The sequence below is a fragment of the Pseudopipra pipra genome, chromosome 7 (genome assembly GCF_036250125.1).
Source record: "Pseudopipra pipra isolate bDixPip1 chromosome 7, bDixPip1.hap1, whole genome shotgun sequence".
Lineage (NCBI taxonomy): Eukaryota > Metazoa > Chordata > Aves > Passeriformes > Pipridae > Pseudopipra > Pseudopipra pipra.
Window position 1 is genome coordinate 11309143 of NC_087555.1, and position 14861 is coordinate 11324003.

The window sequence follows — 14861 nt, forward strand, 5'->3', positions numbered from 1 at the left end:
TTTGGGGCAAATGAAACTGATTAGGTAAAAATAATCAATTTTTTTAGCCAAGTTGTTTGTCTTTTCATAGCTTTGAATTCAATACTGCATTCAATGCTGTGTTGCAAACATACTAAGTTTACAAAAGCTGGTCCATTCTTCAAATCTTTCTAAAATCTTGTTAGCAGGGCTGAGTCCTTTTTCCCTAGACATATGCCCTGTAATAACTGTAAATATGAGTCCAAACTCCATCCCTCATAATATCTATATATGGCTGATGAAAGGCAATCACATAGGCAACATAAGAGATTCCTGAGAAAGGAAGAACTCCACTCATCTTGATCCAGGGAAGAGGGCAGAGGGTTCAGTTTTGTAAAGTAAAGAAATCCAACCTAGAACTGACAAATGTGAATCCAGGAGTCCTCTGCAATGCCATTTGGACAGAGTCACTTTTAGAGTGGGACAGGCCATGGAAACCAGACATGTTTGAAGGAAATCAAAACTTTATTCCAAAGTTAATCCCGGATTTCAGAAGTTCTTTTGTATATATGACATGAAAGAGATCACTGTGCAGGATAAGCAAAGATAAAATCTTGCACAAGGGCAAAAAAGCAGGCCTTGCCACACCAGGATTTAGAAGGAGGGCTATGCTACGTTAATTCACCTGCATGTCCAGGAGTGCACACACATCCAGGTGAGCTGCACTCCTGCAGGTGAGATCGCTCCCTCAGTCACTACCTTCACCCAAAATCTGCTCCATCTCACCACTACTGCCCCTAAGTAATGCAACGTGCTGCTGATGTCGCAAGGCAGGACAGTTGGTCTGTGATCAACCAGCCAGCCAGAAAGAACAACACCACTGGGGATGTACAGTTTTGCCTTTTCCCACATTGAATGGGGCATTAACTCCAAAGTCTATGATCCTTTAAATCTTTAACAATAATTAATAGGAGAACGATGACTAATATTTGTGTTTGCCCTTAAACCTGCTCTTGGGAGAGAAAATAAAAGCTCAAAGAAAGTGACATTTTGTGCAAGCAAAGTCAACAATATTAGTTATTCCTGAATTAGTTTGTCTTAACTCTAGTGTTAATGCTTTACTTGGCCTTGTGCTCCCAAGCAGATTGCATTTAGCACTTCAGTTCTTACAGCATGAAATATTTCACTTAATAGATCTCCCTGTGCTAACTAGAGCAACCTGAGGGCTGCAGCAATGTCTGCCAGTTGCCATGGGCTACTGCAGCCCTAAGAAACTGTCACAGCCCAAGGAAAATCAGCTCACACTGTCCAGTCCTGGATCCCAAGCCTTGTGATTGTGACCTCCACAGTGCCCTCAGAGCTGGGGAATCCTCTGTGAGGAGTCAACATACCAAGTGGGCTGACGCTTTCCTAGCCCAGAGGAAGATTCACATTATCATCTCTAAGTATTGGCTTCAACATTGTCCACAGCGAGTCAATATTTCACTTCAGAAGGTTTGTTTTCTTCAGATATATTTGTATGATAGATTTTCTTTTTTGTCCATCAAGACTGATGCATGCTTCTACTCTAAAAAGTGAATTTACAGTAGGAGTGTGTATGTTCATACCATCTCCAGTGTGCCACCTCAGGGAAAACTGTAAAAAATTAGAAAGCCATTCTTTTACACCAACCAGAGGTCTGATAGGCAAAGCAAGGTTTCTTCCACTCTGTATGTAAAAGCTCTACCAAGAGAGGCTGCACAAATAGAGAGTTCAGAGACTAAACCAAGAAAAGACAAACTCTCCAGTTTTTCCTGTGCCAGCTTTAAACAATCCACAGAAAGAGAAGTGTTAAAGGTGTCAGTTTTTTTCCTAAGCTTTCACTGCAGACGCACACAAGGCCATTTTGAGACTGCCATGCTCACCAGATCCTGACGTGGTGTTTTGTATTCCAGTATGCTAAGCCAGGTCAGCAAATCCCTACTGCTGCTCACTCCGGAGCCAGGTAAAGCAGGCAGTGGGATTTCCCCATATCCAACTGCTAAGGGCTCTGCAGCAACAGCACAAACATAGCAAAACAAGGGGAGCCTGGGCCAGAAAACGTGGAGCCAGCAATTCATTCCATGCTCCCTCTGTCCCCTGTTCAGGCAAACTTGCTACCACGTTCAAGAGCTGGATGAGCCACAGGATCCAGAAAATGGCCAGATTACTAGCTCTGAATTCCAGCCCATGTTTCAAAGATCTCTATTTTGTTTGGAAATTTTGAAGTCCACAAATGTCTTGTTGTTTTTGCCTTGCTTTAGACATCACTTTATGCCAGACTGTCATTTAAAAAATATTTAAATTAATGTAGGAAAAGAAAATGTTAATTAGATTTTGTCTGACCATTTCAGATACCAATCAATAATGGAGCAAAACTGAGATGGAAAATGAATGTCCCTTATTTCAGGACAGCTCATTGCAAGGGCCTGATACAAAAGCCACTAGACTAAATGGGAGTTCATGGATTAGGTTCTTAACAAGTTTCAGATGATCAGTCATTTCCATCAGTTATTTCCAGAGATGGGAATGAACTTCAAAGGGTTTGATGCTGAACTGAACTTCCAAAGCTTTCTATCTGAACATCCTGGGACTTGTAGGTATGTTTCCAATCATCTGCAGATGCAGCCTGCAATGAAAGGAAACAGAACTCTGAAGGTTCTGTATTTTGCAGACAGAAAGGTCAAAAAAAGTGTTTTGTTTGCAGGAGATGGTCAGTTCATTCTCCCACTGATTCTTATCAAACACTCACATAAGGCAGCTGTGAACCACAAAAACAGGAGCCAAACTACTGGAATTTAATAGCTCATTCTCCAAAAAGTATTGGCTTATAAACATACACTGTGTTCTCATTCAGTGCTAATTTACTTTAACAATAAACTTATTGTGACTTGTGTTCCCACTTCAAAGAGAGTTTTTATGTGGCAAATGGGAGGGGCATAAGTGGGAGTTTTCCTCTGGTGAATAAAACAAAGATACAGTAAGGTGAAGAAAAAAGCTCAGTAATTATCCTCCATAGGGTGTAAGGCTATATAATAGCAGTGCCTCAAATTATTTGCAGACGTGTCCACATTTGAGAGAAATAAAATCTCTCAGAGGATAACACACCTGTGCCATGGGTAATTGCCCTCACTTGCAAATTAGAACTGCCCAACAGATGTTTATTCCACCCCACACAGACAGCAGGAACAGTAGGAAAGGCTTTGCCTCTTTGCAGAAGTGGAAAATTATTAAGCCCAACATAAACTGGTACAAATTAGCTTTGCCTGCACCTTCTCCTACAGTGCCTGCTTCAGCACAGAGAGCTGATCATCCCTTGACAGGATAAGCCCAGATGTTAGCTACCTCAGAGGCTGCCTGGGAGGTGGGAAAGACTCAGAGGGAACAAGAAAGGAAACCTGCATCTATGGGAGGGTGCCAATAGCCAGGGACACGCAGGGAGAACAGATATGAGGTGCACAGGGAAGAGGCAGGCAGGTGCAAGAGGGCTCCAGCATTCCTGCAGGACTCCATCAAGTCCCTCACAGAATCCTGGCAGCAAAGCTGCTCAGTGATTGCTGAGGGATGACCAGCCCAGCCCATCAGAACAACTGATGGACCCATCAGCCTGAGTTTATGACAAACTGGCACTTGGGCATTTTTGAACCATTGTCCAGGGTTTTCCAGCATGATTTACAACCCATCCCAGAATATCTGGCTGGGCTAGCCCTGCCACAGCCCTGCAAGACTCCATCACACTGAGGGATGGATCCCTAAAGGCACCGGGGCCTCACTCCCATGGATTTAGCTCAAAAACCCCAAAGTGAATGTCTGTGAGGAGCTGGCTCTAGCATCAACCCTTTCTGTTATTATGTCTTTAGCAAAAGCATATTCCTTTCCTTTCTCTTCCTAAGCAGTCCCAGATTCTGTTCACGGCACTACTTGATTCAATTCAAGTACCCCTTGAGTACAATGACTCCCCAACATTATCAAAGACTCTACTCTGGAAGAGCAACCCAACAGGAGAGCTGTTTGCAGGATGGTGGAAGGGACAAGGTCAGCCTGACTTCCACCCTGTATGCCACAGCTGCCTGGAAAAATGCTGACTAAAACAGTTTTTCTTGAAAAAGATCAATATCCTTTTGTTCAAACCAAAATGTTTGGGGAAACATGTCAATTATGATAAAACTGTAATGGGGAAAATAGTCCAAACATTCTATTGCAATCATATCATATAGTTAATGCTACAGTAAATATTTACTTTGACCCTTCCTAGCCATGTGTTCAATATTTAATATAACTATTACATTTAACATTAAATCTAATAGAACAATTTCTAGAGAAATAATCAACATTTTCCTGAATTTGCTTCACATGAGATGCTGAGATTTTCATTTTTCACTTTGATTACGAGGGAATTTTAATTTTTAAACACTTGGACTTCTTGCCAGCCAGGAACTTTGGCTCCTCACCACCAACAGTCCAAGGTCAGAGTAGTTCACTGGAATTGCTGGTACACCTCCAGGCTCTTGCTCCCGCAGGAGTGGCTGGGAGGTAGAGCACCAAACAGGTTATCACAGGACAAAGCTGGCTGCTTCAGCATGGAGGTGACACACTCAGCGCACCAGAAGTGAACAGTCAAAGACAGCAGTGCTGGCCAGAGCCTATTCTCAGAATACCTTTCCCAAATGGTCTGCCAAATGGCCTCTCATCATATATAGGCATGGAGACTTGTGTTTGACCACCTCAATTTTTTCATCTTTTGTCCCAGTTTGTCAGTCTGTCCCTGAAGATAGCACAATTTCCTTCTAACTGCTGAACAGCCAGTGATCTCCAACTTGCATGTGTAACATACATTTACATATTATTAAAAACAACTCCATTTTACCCAAGAAAATGTCTTAAAATTTTTTGCACAGTTGCCATCTACTTTTCTTAAGTATGGCATTCATTCAAGTGTATCCCTAGCTATATAAAGTATAACAACTATATATACAGACATGTCCGTTGTCATCATTTAACCCAGCAAAATACTTCTGGGATTTTATTTCTGTTTCTTTCCTTAATGGTGGACCTGTAAAGGTGTTTGATCAGAGGCACTCAAAACATGTTTAGAGTAAACACTTGAAGAGTAGTCATTAAAGCCAGCCACATTTTCTTTCCTCAGAGCCCATCATGCTTTTTTCCTCTTCCTTGCCTTCCAGTTGACTTCAAGCAATTACTTTTCTGAAATTCCAAGTGCATTTTCCTCCATCATTCAAACCCACACACACAGCCTGGTATAACCAGCCTCATTTTTCATCAGATATGCTCTAACTGATCCTGCTTTGCACATGGAGATTGGACTAGATGGTCTTGAGGGCCCTTCCAGCCTCCACTGACTCCCATCACAACCAAACAAACGTGGGAGAAAAATTTGAACAATAAAATATAGCTATTCCTGAAGGAAATAACAGTTCTTACTTCATTCACAACCTGCTACAGAACCTTTTTCAGAATACCTCCCTATACTTCATACAGTCAAAAACCGCTGCATATCTATCAGCTGGATGCATCTGGGGAACCTTGCCAAAATACTTAACAGGAATCTTGCAGTATTTGTCAAGCATCTTACAGCATCAACTGTGAGTCAGGTCAATCTGGGAGAATTGTAACTTGCATTTGTTTAAACCACACTCTGGTAAGCCATCCCAGTTACTGGAGCGGGGTGTGTGTGCTTAAAACGGAAGCACAGTCCACTTGAAAAACCAGAAATTGGAAGGCATTTGAGGGGCTTTTACTCTAAAGTCTCACAATTTTTAGGATTATTTGGTATGCCTGAGTTTACCAATAGCTGAGCTTGATGATATTGATATTATCAATTGAGAATATTTTTGAACATCATAATATAAAATAAATAGCTTTGCCTTAGAACTGTAATTTTTGTGAATTGCTTGCAGTACACATTATAAAATCCTTCAACTGGGTTAGGAAACCAAAGACTCAAAATGGGCTGAAGAAGATGTAGGTAGTTTCCTGGGGTTTGCAGGATAATTTGAGCAGCTTCTTTTCTCTCTTCTCTCACTTCACCAAAGGACTGTGACTATGCCAAGACCCCACAAATTTAATACCATAGTGGAGATTCCTGGCCAAACTGCATATATACAATGGTTTGAGGAACACCAAATCTGCTTTGGCATGGTAAAGGCTAACAACTTATAGATTTTTCCAAATGCTACTTTTTTTGTCTCTACTGACATTTCATTTGGGGGAGGAATGAAAATGATGCCTTTTCATTTACCTGTCTTACTGTGCAAACACCCCCATGCTACCACAGACACTTTTGAAAACAAGTCACCCACAAGCAGTGTAGATGCCTTCCTTGGCATCCCTATCACCTGACAGTTTATCAAGAGAATTTGTCTGCAGTGCTGTACACTGACCACGAAAAGATATTGCACCTTATTTTCCTTTCCATCTGCACTTCCTACTAATCATGACAATCTACAAGGAAGTAAAGCTTAATGCTTATAATGCTTATAATGCATCTTGCCTGACAGCTCTGTTGCTTGAATACAGTCTGTACTTATTACCTGGTCGCAGCCAGTCCACTCTCCCTGCTGGCACACAGCCTGTCACTCTGCTCTGCTCCCTGCCAGCACCCATGGGCAGTGATGACTGCAGCCATGAGGTGCAATGCCAGGGATTTGAGGCAGTGAGTTGCCACAGATGGTAGAAGGAGCACCTTAGGATGCAACTCAGGTGCTGACACGGCTTCACCCAGCACTCACTGGGTGAATGGAGCTGCACTGCAGTTGGGCTTTTTCTTGTTCACCCCACAAAACAGCACTTACTTTTGTTTTCCCCCAGGAAGGTGCATGCCACTGTTTGTGTAAGATGGGACAAAGGCTTTTGCACGCTGGCCCAACATGGTTATGAACTCCACACATCTGTTGTTACTGGTGCTCTATGGCTTTGACCTTATGGTTATACCTGTGCCATTGCAGTGAGCTGGCCTGAGCACAGAAGCAGAAACAGTTCCTTAATATGGCAAATGAAAAAGGGAAGACTAAAAGGAGATGCTACTGATACTTCTACAAGCTCTCTGGACTGAAGATAGCAGAGCAAGCCATCAAGGGGCTTTGCACGGTTTGCAAGAGCTTCTCTCTAGGAGCTCCAGTGCAGAGGGCTCAGCTTTCCAAAAGAAAAAAAAAAAGGACAGGCAATGGCTGTATTCAGGTTAACCTGCTGCTGTCTGTGCTCCCACATGCTACCAATGTGTTAAGGGTCCTAAAAAGCTACTGATGATGAGGGTTTGTACATGTATGCTCTTTCGTTCAGCTGCAGCATAGAAACACCCTGAGATGTCCTGCACCCCAGTTTATCTGTAAATATAACCTATTTGTAATAATTCTTCCCTACACTTTACTTACAGCTGAAAGATGCTGAGATAGCAGAAAATGGAGGAGGAGGTGGATAGTAGTACAGCAGTGACATGTTCTACACCTGACTCAGGAGCTCCAGAGTAAAGGTATGAACCACCACTGATTGACAGAATAGCTTATATGTTCAAACCTAATGATTTAGAGTTTAAAAAAAAAAAAAAAAAAAAGAGGGAGAGAATAGAACAATCCGACTTATAGAACAATCCTATTTTCTTGCACGTTTTCCACTTCTACAGAAAGCTTTATCTAGCATTAATGTCAGTGATAGGGGAAACAGGTGTTCTTTCTAGGAAAGGCCCAGCAGCAAAGGCAAATTGTGCCTCTGACATTTAAATGACATGCCGTCTGTAGGAGAAGAGATGAGAGCTATCAGATGAACATTTATCTGCTGCTTTTTTAAACTCTGGCACGCTGCATCAGAAGACACCTCAGCCTACCTGGGCTGTTGTGTCAAGTACGGGGCCTCCTAGTTAATGAGTTACTTAATAGCTCATAAAGTATCCCCTAGGCTCCCCTCAAACTGTAACCATTCCCATGCAGCAAACCAAGCATTGATCACACACTTAGAGGCATTTTCCATATCAGATGTCAGAAAGCAGAAGAAAGGCAGTGCTAAGACCCAATAAATTCCTTATACTTTTTGTTGAGGGGTTAGAAAATGGGCATTTGTTCACATGGTAGGGGACAGGCCCTTCCAGACTGCTATTTCATTTGGTCACTAAAATGTGGAGAGACAATTAAACTGTGTGATCATCCCATAACACTTCAGCCTAAGCTTTATATCAGGATCCTAATACTGAGCTAAATCAAGACAGAGTTTCTATTGTCCTGGACATTGGGCACAGCCATTGGTGACTCACACAGACCACAGCAGGAGGCAAGTGTGGCAGAAGCAAAGCTTGGTTTCCTCGGGATCAAAGGGTACAATCCATTGGCACAATAACCCCAGCTAAAGTGTCTGGATGGACTTTGAAATATGCCAGAAAACGTGAAAGTTTGCAAATTAACTTTTATGTTCCATCCCATTCGGCTTGTGTAGAGTGCATTAAATGCTACCACGGAGTGTGTGCAAGAGGGTACTGAGCAGAGGACATTTAATGTTAACAGTGGTACCTACAGGGTCACTGGCAATAACAAGTGGTTATCTAAGTGACTGACAACCCAAGCCTCTAGCTCAAAGGTTGCTATTTTCTTTGTATTTGTGCTATTTCTTTTGTATTTGTCCTGCTACTAATACATGTGTTTCTTGCATCATACACAAATCCTTGTTAAAAAATCTATTAAGATCAGAGCATCTGATCAATAGTAGAATATAGTGCAGTTATAAACTATAAAAAAAAGTGAATAAGAATTTGAAACTATCTAGCATGTGCTCTTAGAGGACCCTAAAGGGTTTTATTTCAGAAGAGGTCTGGTCTAAATGAATATTCCACATGTAGTGACTTAGGGATATGCAACGCATGGCTAAGCTAGTATACCAAATAATGAATGCAATCTTAGCAGAAATCATAGTGCTTATTGGAAGAAAGTTTTTCCAGACAACTGTGATTTCAACAGTTACATTAGATTTATAAAATACTTCAAGAGTCAACTGTTCCTCACAGTGCATCCTTGCTACACTTCATAGGCTCAACACTGCATGCAAAGCTTACACCACACGAGCAAGGAGCTTATATGTAAACATATGTTCTCTGAACACATGTACTATACCTGTGCTTGTGGGCACAGTTTGCTGTATTCAATGTTCCTTAACTTTCTGAGAATCCGTGGGCTGTTTTAACAAGAGAATGAAATACCTTTTTCAGTAATAATCTCTCTTTCCCCACAGCCTTCTGGAGAATTTTGTTGATATTTTTTGGTTAATTTTTCTGCCAAGCCATAAAATGCACACAATTAAAACAGTATTGAGAGAGCTTTGGTCTTCTTCCTTTACTTCCACAGAAACAAGCTTCACTGACCCAAAACCATTCAAAGCAGTATCACTTCACCCGTGTAAGTATGCATGGCTGTGCTGCTGGAGTTGCACAGAAGGTCTCCTGGGCTAGGCATTTCAGTATGATGCCAGCAATGACATCATCCCTCAGTGATCCCTTGGAAGAACCTCATAAGTTTGGATTGGTCTGAGCAGATCTGGACAAGTGCTGGTGTGTGGTCAGGCAGAGCTTTCCAAGAGCAAGCCAGAGTACTGTCCCACCGTTGGCTCACAGAGTACAGTGTCCCACGCCCCTGCAAATGTGGCCCTGGAGCCTGAGTGCACCCACTTGGAGAAGAACGTGGCTCTGGTACAGCCCCCAGGAGCCACTTTTTGCTTCCTAAGCAGAAGGCAGAGGATTGTTTTAACAGTCACATTTGTAAGTTCCTTTTACTCTTGTGTTGACAAGGATTGCCCGGAGGGAACTGGTTACTTACTGACCTCTGATCCCACACCTATAACCCCGGCCAAGCTGTGGCTGTGCAGGCCTGTGGGAGGCCCCATTCCCAGTCCTGCGTGGCTTCAGAGTGAAAGGGATAACTAAGCTGCAGGAGGTCTGCAGAATCTCACTGTGCAGGGGAGCATTTGCCAAGGAAAGAAACAGGTTGACTTTAAAAGCATCGTGATGTATTTAACCAAGCTGACAGAACAGGAAGAAAGAACAAGAAAACAAACTCAAGGCAATTTACGTTTTATCTGGAAATTATTAATATTTGAGACAATAAAGACTGAATACTATTTGCTTAGAATCCCTCCTCAGAGCCAAACCACACTTTAAAGGACTTCATCTTGAAAGAGCACTGCCCAATTGAAACAGAAGTACTACCATGACTAGAGGGTTTTGGTGCCAAAAGATGTCAGATTGAACACGAAGCAGAATTTTCATTCTTTTGTGTCCTCCATAAATATTAACAACTTGACACCCTATAATGAAAGCAAAAAGCACTTAACCACGGGCAGAAAAACCAAACTAGCCAACCATTCTTCTTTTAGGATTACAATTGGAAATTAGTTGTAGAGGTCAGAGTTTTCCAGCACCACTGTAGGTTGCTATTAACTCCATGGATATTGAGTGCACAAGAGGAGAATTTGGCCTTGAGTGGGACAAGAGGCTTGCAAACTCCATGAAACAGCCATCCCACCCTTCCAGCCCTTTGCTGGATGGAAGCAGCTGCCAAATCCTTGTCAGTCAAGTGGTCTCAGCCCACACTCATGCCCAGGAAGCAGAGAAGTTCAGCACAGGGCTACAGCACCTCGTTGGCTGCTGAGGAACCCTCCCGAACGGACCGAACACCCACTGTGGCCAACAGGCACAGCATCACCCCCTTGCATCCATTGGATATACTGACAGGGAGTGAGTCCCACGACAAAAGAAACTTCAGTGGCTGGGCAAGAAGTGACAGGGAGAGCTCCTCTTAAAAATCAAACAAACATAAAATAAATTTCAGAAACCAAAGTGAGAATTAAAGGGGCAATGATGCATCAGGCAATAAGAATACTCCCCAATCAATCACAGATATTTCAACTTTTCACTCTTTCAGGCTTTTCAAGTCTCCAGAGAGCCTTTTGAAAGCCTGCCCTGCTTACCACTTGCTGTGTTCGGGGCAGGAGCAAGCCAACCTCACTGAAGGCTCTGGACACCAAAACTAATAACAGCATTGCTCAAGGAAAGCTCCTTTTTGATAGTGAGGGTATTCATGAATGCTTTACCTTCAAAGTTGAGTTGCAGGGACTGGGGCCTGCCTAAGCTCCAAGTTGTAATGTTTCCACATCCTCCAGCATAAGAGGAAGGCACTGCAGAGTCTGTAACTTAAACAGCTTCTTCATGATTTACTACTGTGTGGAACAGGGTAGCCTTAGGTACATTTCTGAACCTCAAACTGTATGTTAGAAAGACAGTCTCAACCTCGAAGAAACACAGAAGACAAAGAATCCTGTTGTTTCAAGCACGAAATGACGTCTGTTTAAAGCCTAGGGAACCCAGCAAGCAGTTCTGCGGGGAGATATTTCTGCAGAGAGTTCCCTAAAAATTATCTGGGATACCAGTTACTGCCATTGTCCTGGCTCTTTCTTTAGCATAACTTTGGAGACACTGACTTTGCCCATAAAACACCTCCTGTACAAATCTCAGACCCTCCTGAAGGGAACCCAGCCCTGCCTGGAAAGTCCTACCATCTCCTACTGAGACAAATTGTATTTTCATGCTGCAGTAAATACAAACTGTGGGCGTACTTCCCTCAAGGAAGGGTTACAGCTCTGCAGTGTTCCTAATCTCTAAATTGTTTGGGAAATTTCATTTGACTTTGCTGATAGATCAGGAATGTATTTTGCAGAATCATTTACTGATTGCCCATTTTATTCCTTTTGATGTATTTCCAGAAAGGTAAGGAAAGGACAGGGACATTTTCTATATTGTCATTCTTACACATGCAACCATTACAATATTTGGCTTTAGGTGTTGTTCAAATATCCTCTCCAAGGAAAGATTACTCTCGCTCTCTGCCTCTTTCTGCCCACCACTGCCTTTCCTACTCCCCAGGCAGCTGCAGGACATGCAGGAGCAGCTGCTGTAGGAGCACACAGGGGAACCATCACCTCTGGCAGAGGTAACTCACACCAATGCTTCTAGAAAGGGCCACAAGCCAACTCTTACACCACCACCTTTTAAAAACTCCTGCCACAAAGATGCTCTGAGTTCCCTCTGTTGCCTGTACAACATAATTCCAGTGTTTGACCAATTCCAGAAAAGGCTTCACCAGGTCAACCTACACTTAAGAGCATTTTGATGAGGTTGTGGAGGTACTTTACTGCCCAGTCAACTACATGTTTAGGTTAGGAGCTTCTACCTTTAACCACGGCCACTGGATCCCAGCAGCCCGTCCTATGCAGCAGATGCTAGTACCCTTCCCAGGGCTCAGGATGATTTCATATAGCTTTTATGCAAAAGTAAACAAGAGCAATATAAACACATTTATATAAGAGACAAATGTATGTTTTTAAATTAGTTCATTTCACAAACACAGGCTATTGAACAGCCCCATCTGCACAGGGGGAAGGCAGCAACAGCCAGGTGCATGCGTAGGAGAAAGGAAGGATGAAGCAAGGAGGAAAAAACAGGAACAAGAGCTGAGTGCAATGTGAGTATGTACAGAGGAGGAAAGAAGACAGACCCTCTTAACATGGCTCAGCTACAGATGGGTCTGACCTGTGTCACTACCGCTAAATCTAGTGTGAAGTGGAAAGGCAATTCCGGTGCTGTGGGTTTGGATCCTCCAATCCCACCACCACCAAACTTCACTCCCCAAGGGCTTTCTGCAAGCTGCTGGGCCTGTAGCCTTGAATGCTGCAAGTCTGGCATTCACCTGAGTCTGTGTGGGATTGTTAAATCTGCTGTTTGCTTAGGTGCAGACACTAAGGCACAGACTGGTCGAGCACTCCCTTGGAAAACCTACGGCATTACATACCCAAATATTTGAAATTTAATGGGCATTGGTCACTTAAGTACCATGAGGCTCATCTCAAGAGCTTATGCCCAATTTCTATGCATCTCCACCCTTACTCATGTACTTAAAATGACCAAATAACAGTGGGTTGCATTATGAGTGTCACTGAAAATGACATGTTAAATATGCTTTCCCCAAACTGGCCTTAGTCAGTCCCAGCTTTTTACCAGAGAAAAGTTGAGTAAATCAAATGTTTTAAAAATTACAAAACCTTTGAAACAGATATAGTCAAATTATTCTGTTAAAGTTTTTGACACATATTAAAACCATCATATTAAAAAGAAAATCACAGTTTTGCTAATTTAATTTAAACCAGCCGTGAAAACAAAGGATTAAACTCTAGTGCAGTTAATGATTCCAATAAAAAAATCCCTAGCTGTTTACATGTTTTAAACAAAGACTTTTCCTGGGCCCTTTTCGCTGTCCATACAATATGTTGTTAAGTTAACACTTAATAACACCAGTTTAATATATAACAGAGGGAAGGTGTACTGCAGCCTCATTTGCTCTACTTAGCAAGTTCTATTAAATTCTGTTTTTCTCCCTTAGAAGATCGTAAATATACCAACGTTCACCTTTGAGAATGAAAGTCTAAAGTGCAACTTAATATGGCCAAATTGCTTGACAAGTAATTTGTGACCCTCAATTTGAAACCACATTAAAAATACCTATTCTGCTAAATGGGAGATCTGAGGCCAACTGGAGCATGAAGGAGACGAGCATGTTAGTTGCACACTTCCCCTCTCTCCACAAATCTGTGAACCTCCCTATGTGAACCCACACAATATTGCTGACCATGAAGAAACACTACCTGCGAGCCCTGGCTTTCAGGTGAATATTGCTGTGCTGGCTGGCACTTTGGGGAATTTGTCTCTGGACAGCTAGTGGTTATGTCTGGTGGTGTTACAAAATTTCTGCACCAAGAAGCACTTCCTCTGACACTCTGAAACTGCTGTGAGTTCCTAAGGGCTACAGCACACAGATGCCAGACAATGGGCAACTCTAGCATGGACAAACATAGTAACAACTTCCTCCTTTTCCATGTGGGAAGTGGACAACAGAAAACTCCAAAACAGAGTTTGAAGCACAGATTTTGGATAAGATCTGTAAAGGAGACCACAGCTCAGGCTTCTGGGGACTACAAGAACCCTCAACACAGAAGGGAGGGACTTGCCTTGGTAACAGAACTGTCTTAGTTAAATAGCAGTCCAAAGGTCTGTGCAGGGAGCCAGGCACCCAGTGGGGGTTCTTACAGAGTGACTTGGGGGTATGTGTGCTGGAGAGTGCAGGGGCACATCCATCATCCACACACAGTGCAAAGCCACATCAGCAAGTCGGATATGGGGTCGTAGATGGGACCTCACCAAACTTTCCATTGTTTGTTACTGTCCTCTTAAACATCATCTCAGGCTGTGTTGACTTCTCACATCCACTCCCCAGACCAGGAAGGCTGAGGGGCTGAATACTGCCAGACCTGCACTGAGGGCTGCAGCGCTGCAGGTAGTGGCTGTGTCCTCCAGCCACTGTGCTTGCCCAGAAATATCACTGCAGTCCATTGGGACCCCCCTACAAGTGGAGCTGCATCCCTGCCTCAGTGCAAGATGTTTGCCAGAGAAACTTGAGAGCAGCTATGAATTCAGGTTCACAGCTTTGCAGGGGTCTGCAGGGGGAAGAGTAGTTTATGCTTTAGTACAGCCTAACCATTCGTTCTCCTGGCGACTCACTGATGTACTCAGTCCTCGAGATTTAAAGCCTATGTTACAGGAATAGGAAAACCAAATCCCCAAAGAAACAAGTGTAGGAGTAGAAAATACACTCTGACTAGGACTTCAGCAGAGATATGGTTCTCTTGTCAATAGTTGGTAAAACACCCTCAAAAATATGAAAGAATTATAAGCAAAGTTACAAATACGTCTAGGTTTGAGTAGCAATAAGAAGGCAGAAGTCCTGCTAGTGCATTTCTGACAGCACTGACTGACACTCAGTCTTTGGTTTTGTGGGGGTCTT